The sequence below is a fragment of the Myiozetetes cayanensis genome, unplaced genomic scaffold, assembly GCF_022539395.1.
Source record: "Myiozetetes cayanensis isolate MyiCay16 unplaced genomic scaffold, myiCay2020 scf5-8, whole genome shotgun sequence".
NCBI lineage: Eukaryota > Metazoa > Chordata > Aves > Passeriformes > Tyrannidae > Myiozetetes > Myiozetetes cayanensis.
In genome coordinates, this window is record NW_026087742.1 from 50,792,754 (window position 1) to 50,808,399 (window position 15,646).

Genomic DNA, 15,646 nt, shown 5'->3' on the forward strand with positions numbered 1-15,646 from the left:
AACTATAAACACACTGTTTTGGACTAGCACTGAGGCAGTGTAAAAGCAAACCTGAAAACCTATTTCACTTTGAAAGCCTCTCTATCTTTTGTTTGTAGTGTTGAATCTCTAAGCTGAAAAACAGAAAATGTTCCTGAATTGAAGTGATCTAGAAGAAAGTTCTTGGTAGCAGACTAGTGTTTTGGTGAGCTACAGAGTATTTTCTGTAGCAAGAGAGACACTCTTCTTAATTTAGTTCTATCTTATGCCATATATGCTTCACTTATTTTCACTATTTCCAAAATTCTGAGGATGACGAAGCAGTTTTTCAGACACTGAATGCATGTAATTCTTTAAAGTTCTTCAAATACTTTCAAGTTCTCTAAGATGAAGTTGCTAGACAAACTTATCTTCCCAAAATAAATCCTGTAAATAGCAGGAAGGACATGCGAAATGAACGCAAATATTTTAGATCTGCTAATTTAGATAATGCATGCGGAGCTGTACACTGCTCACAAACATGCTGCATTTCATTTTTATTCTTCCTATAAATCTCAAGCAGAAAGTTGCACTGTAAAGCACAAGTAAGCAAATACATCTTGCTATAGTAGGTGCTTTGATTGCCATCATGAGAGGTACTCTCCCACAGAGGACTAATTTTTCCTGAAGACTGAATTGATTGGATAGTTTTATTGCTCTTGTAAAATGGCTGAGAGTAGAAAATGTCTTAAAAGTTTTCTTAATTACCCCAGTAATCAAATGCTTAACACTAATATAATGGTGTTAATACAATATAGAAGCCAACTGGCATTGCAGTTATATGAGATAATATACCTGACTCCTGAATTATACTTTTGATTATACATTACCAGTGGTCCATCTTAAAAAAACGATACTCAATTAAAGGTCATTATTAAACATGTTGAAAAAAATCGAACAACAAAATAAATGTAGTTATTGCAACAATCTGATGGTTGATACTCTTGTTTTACTAATTTCTTCACCCTTTGTGCACCAAAGATCTTCTACTGTTCTACTTATGTTTTCATGTTTTCAAACTTTTTAGTAATTCTTAATTTTCTAAAGTAAACTGGACAGAGCTCCATTAAAACATTAAAGGATTTGCTACATTCATATGTGCCTTATTGCAGACTTTCTGGATACATCATGTTCATTTTCTTTGAACATAATCAAAACTGGGTTTTTTATTTTATTCATTGCTTCCTTAATCTGCTCTTTTATTTTTGAAAAGTTCTTTATTTATGACTTGTGAAGCTTTTTCCCTTCATTTTTTTTTCTGATGGCTTATCATCTCTGTCATTGAGTCTCTGCTGCAGCTCTCTAGGCTTTTACTGCTTTAGTAATAAGTCTGTTTTCTCTAATAGCTCTAGCTTGAAGGAGCAAGTATCCATACTAAAAATAATCCATGGGGAAAGCTTACCTCCTTGAGCACTCCTTATTTATCTCCTCAAAAGTTACGCGTGCTTCCAGAGTGGCTCAAATTCTAGTACAGATTACACAGGATCACTACTAAGTTGACAGTCCTGACTATAACCTATTTATATTTTTGACCAAATCTTATATATTAATTAACCAAGTAGACAAAAGAGACCCACAATCAAAGCCAAAGAAACAGACAGATGCATTCATTAGTAGTCATGTCTACAGTTATTTTATTAATAGCAAGAGCCTGGAGACTAATTGATGGTTCTAAGGTGATATGGCATTGACTAGGCTATGATTAGTTGGTGATTAATTTCCTCTATATTAGACATGGCTCAGAATGAACTAGCTGCAATGGTTGCAAAAGGAATCAGATAGTGAACTCTCAGTTCAACAGAGTACTTGGCCCTCTCTCATTTAGCAGAATGAAAACATTCATAATACATGTTTCTGGGATATGAAATTCCCTGAATCATAAAGAACAGGGATCTCAGTTTACTCTTCCATATCTCAACTAAAAACTCCTAACCTTTGTCCAGTTCCTGGACAAATTTGGACTTACCTGGAATGACCAATTTTAATTTCTTCATCCTTTTATCTACAGAATGAAGTAAGGATATGTTATCATTAGCAATAAATCTTACACATTTACGTGTACACATATGCCCACATACATACCACATAAGTAAAAGTATGTACAGAAAAATGTAGAGATTCAACTGCTAATCAAAACTGCATCTGTTCAAGACTCCAGGCTACTCTAGGAGCAATGGCAGATGAAGGAATGCTTTGTTTGGGCAAGCATCAGCAGAAGTCATGGAGAGTGAGATTTATCTAACTAAATGTGAAAGTCCTTATTGGATCTGGCAGCTGGTTGTTCTTCATAACTAGTGAAAAGCAGTAAGCACCTCTAAGATGTGGTTTCTTCTACAGAAAACATTTGAAATATATTATGATATACTATAATATATTATGATATACTATAATATATTATAATATACTGTTTTTTCTAGAAGTGACTAATTCTCTCCCTTGCCTGTGAGAGGACGTTGAGGCAATTGACTCAGATACAAAAGCCTATTTTATAGGTGAAATGAATCTATATGCACTGTAAGAGTAAGGACAGTAAGAGGTCGTTATTAAAAACTTCCTTATGTTTTTCATAGTTATCTCCATTTGAACATACAATACACTTTAATAGTGTTGAAAGTTAATATCTCTGGGTACTATGACTCAGCCTGCCTGTTAACATTGTCAGATCCCAAATTTTTGGTACATTTTGAGAGAAAGATATGACAATTTAATTCTTCACGTATTAATTAAGTTTGGTTAGTTCTAGAATTTTATTTTTAGTACTTTTCTTTTTTGAAATTCATAATGAAAAGCAACCTGTTCATTTAAATTACCTAAGGAATATTAAACTACTCAGTGATAGACCTGGGCCCACTAGGACTAGTAAAATGAACACTGAACTCTGTTCAGAGATTTTATTTTACATCTTGATAATGCTGAGGCTTTCTACTTCCACTGCTTGTTAAAATGGATAGGGATGGAGAAGTTGGGAAGAGGATTTGCAATGTTTCTTTTTACCTAAATGCTAAAAGCTTGAAAATGGACTGCTTAAAACTTGAAAGTGCAATGACCTGGTTAACATAATCTGTCTTATTTATCAGAAAGAGAATTTAGCAGAACTGAGAAGTCAGTTCTCTCAAATATTAATACATTAATAGTGTTACAGCTATTAGTATTATTTTTTCTCCTTCTTCAGGACTGACCAGTGATGATGTGTCCTGAGAGGGCTTATGGAAGAAATTTTTTAGTTCATATACTTTTCAGTATACAACAGTACCTAATTGTTCAAAATATATGCAAGAAAAGTTTGACTTTCTCTCTGTAAAACTCTTAGAAAATCTACATTTTTAAGTGAAATTTTTAGAAGGATACAAGTACAATCGTTTCATATTTCTACAGTGATTGATTAAGAATCACTTGCTCCTAGCAAATGCAAATCAAAACCCTTACCACTACAAAAAGCACAAAGAATAGTGCCATTAACTCAGACACTTGCTGATTCTGAGTCTTTACAACTAATATTACCTTTTAATAAAGCACAAAACCCATTTAGGTAGCAGTGGAAAGATGCTGATGCTCTCAGTCTTAGAGCAGGAACTGACAAAGTGATATCAGGATGTTCATTTTGTTTGTCAAGATGTTTTATTGTTAGCCAGAGAGAATATTTCCTTTCTGAATATGGAAAGATGTATGACTTCTGTAGTATGTTCAGCACAACAAATTTAGGTTCCAGTCATGGATTAAGTCTGCAGTGACTGAGCACAAAGCTGCCCAATCGGTATATTCAAACATTACTCATTACATAGCTTGCGTATCATAGAATCATATTATCATAGAATGGTTTGAGTTGGAAATTATTATAAACATTGAACTAAAAATTCATTATTGGTATAATTTTTTAAAACTTGACAGAAATCACAGAATGATTGCTGTTGGAAGGATTCATCTAGTCCAACTGACTTGCTGAAACAGGGTCAGAATGTTCAGGAATGTGTTCAGTTGGGTTTTGAGTATCTGCATGGTTGGACATTGCATAAGCCCTCTGAGCAACCTGCTTCACCACTGTACCACCCCTAGAGTAAAACCCTGGATTTTTTTGTTCAGATGGAATTCAATGGTTTGTTTTTTTTTTTTTTTAATTTGTGCCCATTGTCCTCTTTTCTGTCAATGACATCACTGACTCCCTGGCCTTCCTTAAATCACCATTTATTTATACGCATTGAAGACATCCCCTTGAGGCTTCTTTTCTCCAGGGTAAACAGTTCCAGGTCTCTCAATCTCTCATGTGAGCAAAGCTCTAGTGTCTTAGCCATCTTTATGGCCCTTCACTGAACTTCTTCAAGCATCTGCTCTCTTATACTGGGGAAACAAGCACTCCCGATGTGTCTTACCAGTGCTGAGTCAGAGGAAGAATCACCTTCCTTTTTCTGCCAGGCAACACAATTAAAATTGCTGTAGATGTATTTTATTGAGTAAAGAAGGCTTAATACTAAATATAATATAAATTTTAAGACAGTTCAATACACTAGTATATATCAACCTTTTGGACTTAAGTTTGCTGATTTTTGATAGTAAACAACAGTTATACTTAAACAGAGACAGCTTTCCATACTTTGAGATATGACCTGTTCTTTCAGTTTGATACCTTCAGGTTTACACTCTATACATGCCACCATAACCTGATAGATGTGACACTTCTTCAGACTTTGAATAGGAGTTAAGTGGAAGCTACCATTTCAATAGTTTACCTGTACTGTCTCTATATCAAACATCACAAAATCTGTCTAGCTAGGCCTCATAGAAGATCACAGTGTTGTTATCTTAGCTTTACTCCTGCACCAGATCTTTAAAAAGCAGCAAATTTTGTAGAGAAGGACTCCATGATCCTTGTGGGCCCCCTCTAATTCAGAATATTCTATGATTCTGTGATTCTGTATCCCTTGGGTTTCATTCTAAAATTAAGAATTGGGTTTATAGTCACAGAGTTTATAAAGTTGCTTATGACTAAGTAACACAAAATCTTTTGCAAACACACTCAGTATCCAAACAGATAGTTTCCTAATGGAATATTCTATTCAGATTTCAACAACAGCATAATTTATACAGCCTTTGTTTTGAACCTTAAAAAGTTTCTTTTTATATAACTCAAGATCTTTTTCAACAAGATTTGTTTTCATTACTGATAGCTTACATTTATATATATATAAATATATATATAAAAATATATATAAATATATATATATAAATATAAATATATATATATAAAAATATACCTCTGTGTGTGTGTGTGTGTGTGTGTTTGTATAAACAAACATTTACAGAGCTTTTGCCCTGAAACAACCAGGCCAACTGGTTTAATTCACCAGTTTTGTCAAAAGCTCTTTCACGACAGAGAAGCAGTGGTTTGCAAGTCCTCTACCAAGACTCACCCGCTTTGCTTTTAGTAAATGTACAGAGGTTAGATATGAATTCTTGAAAATTAGTAGCCCTCAATGTGCCCTTACTGTCTGCAGATTCAGAGCTTGACTCTGAGCTGGTTTACAATCTGTGCCTGACTTTCTTTATCATACCTAACTGTTAGGATTTTCCAACTCAGACTAATAAAGCCAGTGTGGAATATCAGAAGAATTAAACATGAAGTGTATTCAAATCTGCCAACTGATGTATTGCCTGCTCTAGATTTTCAATATCAGTTGCCAAACATATCTGGCTTTCCTCACATATTTCAACTGTTATTCTTTTCCCAAGTCTCTAGCTTCTGTTACATCAGTTGTATTTAACCTCACAGTTGTAGCTATTTCCTTCATAATGGAAATCTTTCTTACTCTAATCTTTACTGCCCTGAATATCTCAACTTCAATATTCTTTCTGTCATATTGTTTGTGGTAAAGACTTCATGTCACAGACAGAAAAAAAGGAATTGCTGCCAGATCTCTTTTTAATAAGTCTACTCAACCTAACCTCAGACAACAGGAGTCCTACAGGGCAACCTATTCCATTTTTTTTCCTAAATAGTAGCAGTCAGACCTTGCTGTGCACACACACTCAACAGCTGCTTCTTCTAGAGCTTATCATAACTCATGTCTCTCTACTAACTTTACCCAACTTAACTAATATGGTCATCACTTTCAATGTGAGGAATCAGTGCACAAGCAGTTGCAAAAGTTCCTTTAAAATGCTTTCACAGTTATTCTAATGCAATTTTCAGTCCTTCATTGACTCACAGGGGCCCCTTGAGTATGACCTCTAATGAGCACATCTAAATTAGGTCAGATCAGTCATGCCCTGAGTGACACTCTTTTTCCATTAGCTATAAATGAAATTTAGGATGATGAGCTTAAACATAAGCATTGTCAACACCCTGGGCTCAATTCAATTGCCTACATATGGGCCACTCTCTTCCACCTGGGATGCAAAGTGTCTAGCTGCTGCTTCTGGATGGTACAAGTCTGCTGCAATGTGATATGCTGTGTCTGTTATCCTAAGTTAATGGCTTTGTTACACAAACCAAACTAAACATTTTTGTTTATATGAAAAAACGTATCTACTAATAATGATATTTAAGCTGTTCTGGTGTATCTCTTCTGGCCAAAGCTTCTGATTAAAAGTCTTCTTTAAGTCCTCTGTGCCATTTCTACCAGTTTTCTGGGGGTACCTCTGATATCCTTGAGTTTCTCAAACTGTACCAGATGCCCATATTTCATCAGCTGAATTAAGACCTGAGTGAGATTAAATGTGAAATTAAAGTACTGACAATTTATGAGTGAAGAAAGTCACTTAATTAGGTGTCTTCATGCTGGTATCTGCACTGAGGTTGATGTCTAAATTTCCATTACTCCGCACAAAGATCTTGAACTTAATTCATGGTATCCATGGCCCTTTGAGAGTCCTTAGACAGCCAAACACCCCTGAGATAGGATGATGTTGCACAAGACTTATGGACTACCTGTGAAGTTTTCAGTGGAACTGGAGATTAGCTCATGTCATATTTCAAATAGCACTGAACTGCTATGTGTGTGTGTGTGTGTGTGTGGTGAAACTTTACAATTCCCAAATCAATAAAATCACATAGTCTAAATATTAGTCTGAAAAGCTGAAGAGACAAACTAAATCTCACTTCTAAATTAGATGTTATTAGTCTTCTTAAAAGTGACTGTTTAATTGGCAAAGTGGTAAAATGATTAAGAATTAAAAAGAATATGATTCCTGTGATTATTAGTAGTTATACAGAACAGGCAATGGTCCCAAGAAAGCAAAATGTTAAGTTAAAGTCTTTGGTGTTAAATTAAATATTACAAAAATGTTCTTTTCATATAAATTATTTATGAAACACGGAAGGAGTCAAAGCTACTCAATCTTTATTTTCTTTAGAAAATAAATAAATTAATTTCAAATTTTTTTCACAAGAAGATATATGCTGCAGATATAGTAGCAGATTTCTTGCAGGTCTATCAGCTGAATATGTTTTATAATATTTCTTTAGTGTGTACTCTTTCAATCAAGTTTCCAGTGGGTTTAGTTTTGTATTACTTTATTCCAGTCTTATAGTACTAAAAAAAACCCAAACCAAAAAACAATAACAACTACAAACAAAAAAAACCCCCCCACCCCCCCCCAAGAGCTTAAGAATACTGTTAGGGTCTGAAAAATATATCTGAAAAATATTTTTTCCTCAGGGATTAGAAGGATAGCACCACATCTTCCCTGTGGAGAGACTGAGTAACCTTAAATCTTTTCTGCCTTTTTGCTTATTAAAGTACATAACATACTCCATGGTTGATTTGAAGACATGCTATTCAACTGAACCAAATTTACAACTATATTAAATTCTCCACAGTGGAAATAAAATCCATTGAAGCTGACAAAAATTTACCCCCTTTTTCCTAATGCAGATCAAAGAGAAGGATACCTTTTTATGGTTTCAATGTTTATATTTTAACAAGAATTATAACCTCATTTTTAACACCTCTTTCTAAATTATGTGACCTGGTGTAAAAAAAAATCAAAGCGTCTTCATTGTTAACATTATCATTTTTTCTAGTTGATATTTTGAATACTTTTGCTGATGGCTCAGAAAATACTGAAGTTAAATATAGCTACAAATCAAAGAGAACATTTAACTACAGTAACAAAAGAAAGGCTTCATAACCAAGAGAAGAGGCACTACATTATTTCCTCCCATCCCCCAGGGGAAGGGGATAAAGATTATGAATGTAATAGGGGCATTTCACCTGAAACATCACTAGGGAAAAAGAAATAAAAAGACTGCAGCTGTCCCAGCTTATTCCTGCCCCTTGTGCTGTTCCTAACAAGGACATCAGAGTGGTTTGGGAACTTACTCCTTATATAACAAAGAATGACACTTTTTCTGAGCACTGAAACTTTATAATCCTTAGGGCTTATCTCAGTAGTAATTAACCTCCATGGCAACTAGCCAGATAAAACTCCACAAATCTCCTGGAATCTTCAACCTAGAAACTAATTTATTTTTTTCTTCTTCTTTTGAGGAAATTAAAAAACAATCTTAACTTTCAATCTAAGCAACAACAAAGTAGTAAAGGAAAATTGTTTAATTTTCACCATATTTTTTACTTTTCAAGTAAATATATTTGAATGTCTAATTGCAATATTAAATAACATAGGCTAAAAACTTTTGAGAAATTTCTTAAAATGTCAGAGAAAGATTTCTGTTATGGTAAGGTGACCAGCAAAAAAGCCTGCTTCTTTGGATATTATGGAGAAGGAAACTGAAAGAAAAAATACTAATATCCAGATGAAGAGCAAAATGGATTCATAGTAACACATAGAATTTTTATATCTTTGATATTGGCAGAGTAAAGAATGTGCCTAAAGTCATTCATGCCCTAAACCATTTGTCTAAGTATTAGTGTGAATTGCCATCCAAAGATTCCTTACTTCCAAAATAATAGAATTATAGAATGTTTTGGCTTGAAAGAAACTTCTAAAGATCATCTTATTCCAACTCCTCACCATAACAGGGACAGCTTGCATTAAATAAAGCTGTTCAACTTGACTTCGGACACCTCCAGTAATGGGACATTCACGACATCTTTGGGCAACCTGTTACAGCATCTCACCAACTTCATAGTAAATAATTTCTTCCTTATGTCTAATGGGAATTTTCCCTCTTTTAGTTTAAAACTGTTACCCTCTACCCTATCACTACAGCCCTAGTAAACACTCTCTCTCCATCTTTCTTTAAGTAATTAAAAGACCATGAAAAGTTCTCACTGGAACCTTCTTTTCTCCTGGTTGAGCAACCCCTGCTCCCTCAGCTTCTCTTTATAGAAGAGGTGCTCCACTCTTCTGGTCATTTTCATGGCCCTCCTCCATAACTGCTCAAAAATTTCCATGTCTTTTCTATTCTGGGGACCTCTAAGCTGGACGTAGTACTACAGATAGTGTCTTATGAGAGTGGAGTAGTGGGTGAGAGCCACCCACCTTTACCTGCTTGCCACCTTTCTTTTAGTGCAGCCCTGGATATGTTTGGCTTTCTAGGCTGCGAGCACACTCTGCCTGCTCATATTTAATACTTTACTCAACAGTATCATGAAGTCCTTCTGCACAGAAGAGCTCTCAATCTATTTATCCACTAGTCAGTACTGATTTTAGAGATTGCCTGAACCCAGGTTCTGGACCTTGCACTTGGCCTTGTTGAACTTCATAAAGTGCACACAGGCACGCTTCTCAAGTTTGTCAGGGTCGCTCTCGATGGCGATCAGTTACCAGTCTCCAGATCAGTTACTATTGGGTTAGAACCACCTTGTGGGGAGAGTGTGTGTGTGTGTGTGTGTGTGTGTGTGTGTGTGTGTGTGTGTGTGTACGGGGAAGGGATGGGTCAAACCTCATGAGGGTAGGGAAGCCCTGAAATAGCTGTGAGTCACAAACAGCCTGGGAAAACTATAACACACCACACCTCCTGGAGCCCCTAGGCCAGGCTCAGATTGGCAGGGACAGTGAGGACATTGCCCCTCCTGCTAGTTTGAAACCGTCAGAGTGGCTGATGGGTCAGAGACCCTGCCTGGAGGAGTTGGCCATAGGGACAGAGCAGACAAAACTACAGGCATGTGTTTGCCTTGTGTCACAACCCTGTCACTTGAACTTGTGAGAGCCGGTCTTCTACAAAGTTCCAGTGGTAGCTCTCTATCCCTCTTTCTCCTTCTTTCTTCTTACTCCCTCTACTTCTCTTTCTCTGCTCCTTTCTTGATGCTTAGGGTGGCTTGGAGCTGGGTGGATTGGATCTTGACTTAGGTGTTGTGGTTTTATTGCATCTTAAGTGTTGTAGATTTATTGAATCTTGATTTAAGTGTTGTGGATTGGTTGGATCTTGACCTAAGTGTTATGGATTAATAGCGTATACTGAGTCAGTATTGTGGTGCAGCATGTTTGTCTAGCTTGCGTGGTGTCCTTTTGAACCTTGGCCAAGTTCTCTTATTTGCTCCCTTAAATTAATAAAGAAATCCCTTGGGAACAAGCTCATGGCTTATTCTTTTGATGCTATCTTGAGGTATTAAAGAATCCCATATCTATACATTAAAGTAAAACTCCTAGCCAAGCCTGTGAACCAGCAGCTCCCGGGGCTGGAATCTTACAGCATCCCTTCTTTCTAATACATAATGCATCACTTAGTTTGGTACCATCCACCATTAGTAATACATTGAACACTTTATGTTCTAGTACAGAACCATGAGGGACACCACTGACATTACTGATCTCTATTTAGACATAGTACCATGCAGCACTTCAAATGCAGCCATCCAGCCAATTGCTTATCCACTGAATAGTCCATCCTTCAAATCCATCTGCCTCCAGTTTAGTAACAAGAATGTTGTGTGGGACCTTGCCAAAGGCCTTACAGAAGTCAAGTAGATGATATCCATAGTCTTCTCTTGTCCACCGAAGCAATTACTCCATCGCAGAAGTGGAGTAGTCAGGCATGATTTACCCATGGTGAAGGCACGTTGGCTGCTTCTAGTTACCTCACTGTTGTTCATACTTGACATATCTTCCAGAAGGATCTGTCCCACGATTTTACCAGGCACAGAGGTAAGGTTGAACTATGAATAAAATTTACTGTAGCCACATACACCAACTAGAGGTGATATAGAGAAAACCTCAGCAACTGAAAATCTGAAGCTTACCATGTTTATCTTGCAATTAGCAGTAACTAATATATAGACATACTGTTACATTCTTTGCCTATAATTGGTGCTACTAAATGGTTATTGATTTCTCTCAAGCAAATGCAGTTGCAAACTTTCCATTTAAAATGAATATGCAGTGAAGAAAAGTTGCTATGATGGGGACAGCTGAAGGATGAAATACCAAGCTGCTTTTTGACCCTACCTTTGAAATACAGAGAGGTTCTTCATTTTCTCTTTACTTTTCCTTGCCTGCAGCAAGCTCTCAGTATCTCCTTCAAGTCAGCTCTGATTTTCATTTGTACTGTCATGGAATTCAGTCATGTCATTCAAACTTTAGAAAAACTACCCAGTCAATGGAGAAAAAACACCAAACCAACAGCTAACTGGAAATATTTTTCTATTAGGTTACTGAGTTGATCACATTCAGCAGAGGGTGTGAGAAATCCAGATTTTTTGACAGAAGGACAGCCTAGCTGTGGCAAAACCAAACAGAGGAGGGCAGATGACGAGCAAGGTGAGGAGGCGAATTGTAACAGTTCAGGCATAGTAGGCAAATGTAGCCTAACATTTACCAAATGTGTAGTGAAACATTAAAAGAAAAAAAAAAAGATTTACAGATATTTTGCACTAGGAAAAAGAAGAGTGAAGAAGGGGAGGAAGTGAAGCTGCATGAAATAGTTACAACCAAGTTTATTCAACCAATTTGGATGTAACAAAAGTGTGCAAAAATAGAAAAGATGAAGTTGTTAACATGTCTAAGAAAACCTATAACTCCACTGATGGACAAAACCTTCTAAACAGTTACATACTCCTAAAATAACCCAAACTACTTAAGTTTTATCAAAAGTAAAACATATAAAATTCTGGAATAACTCAATTCAATTTATAAAATAAAAATTATTTACCGTGTGTTGGATTTTATTTTGATTGTGGTTTTTTGTTTGATTGGGTTTTGTTTTATTTTATTTATTTTAAGTATTAACACAGACTTATTCTGTGTAGAAAATAATTAAATTTCAAGAATAATAGAGCCCTGTGTTTTGAAAATATGAATTTCCTCCATGTATCCTCTTTACCCCTCTCTGAAATGTGACACTCTTTGCCATGAAAAGAAATGTATTTGAGGCTTTTAATAGGCTTCAAACATAAATATATGAATAGCATGGCTTCCAGCAAAGTTGGGATCTGCAGGTTTTCACAGCTTGTATAATGTGAAAGACCATAGATAATAGCTAATGAACTGAACTCTTAGGGACAGCATTTTATGATCTTAACATATTTCAAGAAGTCCTATAATTTTGTCAAAAACTGATGAATCCCATTTTAAAAACTTTGAAAACTCCAGGTAAAGAACTTAGGACTAGGATCATTGCTTAATAATTAAATTTAGTTATAAAAGAAAGGAAATAAAATGAAAATAAAAAAATCCCAAACAACTTGTTTAACAGATGGCCCTACTAATTTGAAAGTTAGGAGCATACGGTAGCTCTCAACTACCCCTCATTAGAAAAGACGGTCCTCATTCTAGACCCAAATTTCACACCAGCCTACTCATACCTGCTGTTCTCACTTATATTACTGTAAATTATTTACATCAGATAAGATAAATCATGAAAACATGACTGTTTAAAAATCTCATTTATTTACTGGAAGGACTGAATTTCCAAAACTGTTCAGAATCCTACAACTTGTCTTCCAGCATATAAGTGAAGGTCAGATATCTAAAAGAAATCAGAATTAACGAATCCTTCTTATTCTCATTTTGAGCTTGTGAGCACACAGGAATCTTTCTGGTCTATTTCATTCAACTTCTATTTGAGTTGATATCACCTATCTTAAATGTCCATAGCATGTATCCCTCTGTCTAAGCTAATCAAAATAGATTTCTTCTACACACAGTGGCAACAAAAGCATAGCTCTAAGTGAACTATTAGGCTGCTTTAGGTTCCTTCATGATACTAGGAATTTTACTCCAGAAGTACTTATTTTTCTATGTTGACTGGTCACACATCTAGTGTGACTGGCTCAGATGTAAATATTTACACTGTAGACTGGGAAAATTAGGCAGCTAGGCATCAGTCAGTTGGTGGTGAGCAGTTGCTTTCATTTGGATTACTTCTCTTTTTAGGGTTTCATTTCTCTCTCTTTGTTATTTTCCTTTCCACCACAATTTATTATTATACTTATTATATTATTATACTACTATTACTATTATTATTATTGTAATATCTTTAAACTTTTTCTTATCTCAACCCTTGAGTTTTCTAACTTTAACACCTCCAATTCTCTTCTCCCCACCCTTCTGGGTCAGGGGGGAGTGAGTGAATGTCTGTGTGGTACTTAGCTGTTGGTCGGAGTTAAACCACAATAGATGAACATATACATACATACGTTTTTTTTTTGTCTTATGAAATATCCATTGACCCAAGTATGTTAGAATTTTTTAAAAGTGATATTTACCTTTCTGCTTCTCCTATTTTGAGGCATGTTTTACTGTGTGCTAAAGCACAGGCTGTCGGTCTGAGGGGCTTTCATCCTGTCTTGTACTACGTTCAGCTCCTCTGTTGTCACAGTGCAGCCCACACTGCACTACATCTGTTTCTATGGTTAGAATAGAGCAGGTTGATTTATTTTTAATGAGGCTTTTTCTTTAATAAAATACTTTTTATTCATACATAGCTCTTATAAGGAAAGACATATATTTCAGTTAAAAATATCAATAAAAATTCTTGGGATATATATTAATAATCTGATTCAGAGGGTAAATTATTTGTCTAACAATTAAACTGGGCACTAATCATTTATTTGTTAAATGGCAGACATTTGAAGGGTTTTCTTTATCAAAATTGTGTCCTTTGGCAAATAAACATGCTGTACTACACAGGCATATATAACATTGTGTCTATAGTGTATGCTGCTGGGAGTCAAAACAATGGCAGAGAGAAAGAAAATAAGAGATACATTAAAGATTAGCCTGAGGAAGCTGGAGTGATACAGTTGTGTTGTAAACTGTATAGGGATGAGGGAACAATGAATTATTGCTCGAAGTGATAAGGCTGGATTGATGGAATTTAGAGGATGCAAATCACCAATGTATACAAAGCTCAATAATGATAAGAACGTAAAAGGCATTACACTAGGAATTTTAAAAAGTTCAGCTAAATAAGTATCTTTTTTTTCCCCAGAAGCAGCCTAAAGCAGATAACTATGGAAAATAAGAATAAGCCTGATATGTCCATTGAATATTCCTTTCTTTAATTTTCAGCAATTTATACTCACAGATTGCATGAGAATGAGATGGTTTATGCAATCAGTAACTTTCAGAGAATTTCTGTTAAGAACTGGTCCAACCTTCATTTGTATCCATTTCAGCTTTCTTTAGCTTCTCCCACTAATCCTGACACTATCAGAAGAAGAACATTTTTTTTTAAGACAAACAAACCAACAGACACCCCAAATAACAACAACAGTGAAAAAATCCAACCAAACTTTTAGCAGTCAAATGCCTGTTTTAACTGGTAATTCCTGGTTCCACTGCAGAAATGACAAGTAGAAAGCTGATTCCTCTCCACATTTTCAAGCCAGACTTTGTAGATGTCTGTCATAGTCTCTCCAGTTGCCCATTTTTCAGAATGAGCAGCCTTTATTTGAAGTTCAGTTTAAGGAATCCATTCCGTACGACTGGTCATTCTTCACACCCTTCTGTGAATCATTTCCATTTCTAATACATCCTTGTTAAGAAGGAGGGATCAGCACTGCACAGAGTATGAAAGGGACTGTTATACATTATATAATTACATTATGTTTGGAGGTAATATACTACCATGTAAAACATAATATTATAATTACACTACTTATAGAATAACTCCTAGATTAGCAGATCAGAGACTATTAAAAGGTATTTTATTAATACTGGTAGAAGTGTCATGGATGTATGAAACAAACTTTTTTTCTTAGAGTGTACAAATTACTTTGATGGAAAAACTAGTTACTATGAAAATGTAAAATCTTTCTATAATTTGGTTGAACTTTTTCAGGATTAATGCAGAGAAAAAAATTACATTTGACCTGTGAGTCCAGTGGTGAATGCAGTCATACAATATTGTGTCTTAAAAGATGTTGAGGGAGAAAACGGGGCAGCAAAAGTTAATAGCAGACAATAAAGCAACAGAAAAAGTTTATTTAATGTAATAAGAGTTTAACAAACTTTTTAAAGTAAACAGAATTCAGTATAAAATACTCTATTGGTGCTCTACTCTTTGTAATCTCTATGTTTTCTATACCACTCTTGTCATACTATTTTTTGGTTGATTGATTAATGTTTTTGCACTTTTATTTATGATTGTATAGTTTCCTTTTTTTTTTTTTCTGTTCGAAACTGTATATTTTCCATTTGATTCTCTTTTGCTTCCTTCATCTGTTTGCATGCATACCACTGTTCTCACCTCTTCATTTACTGCATTTTGAATAAAGTATTTGATGTCTTT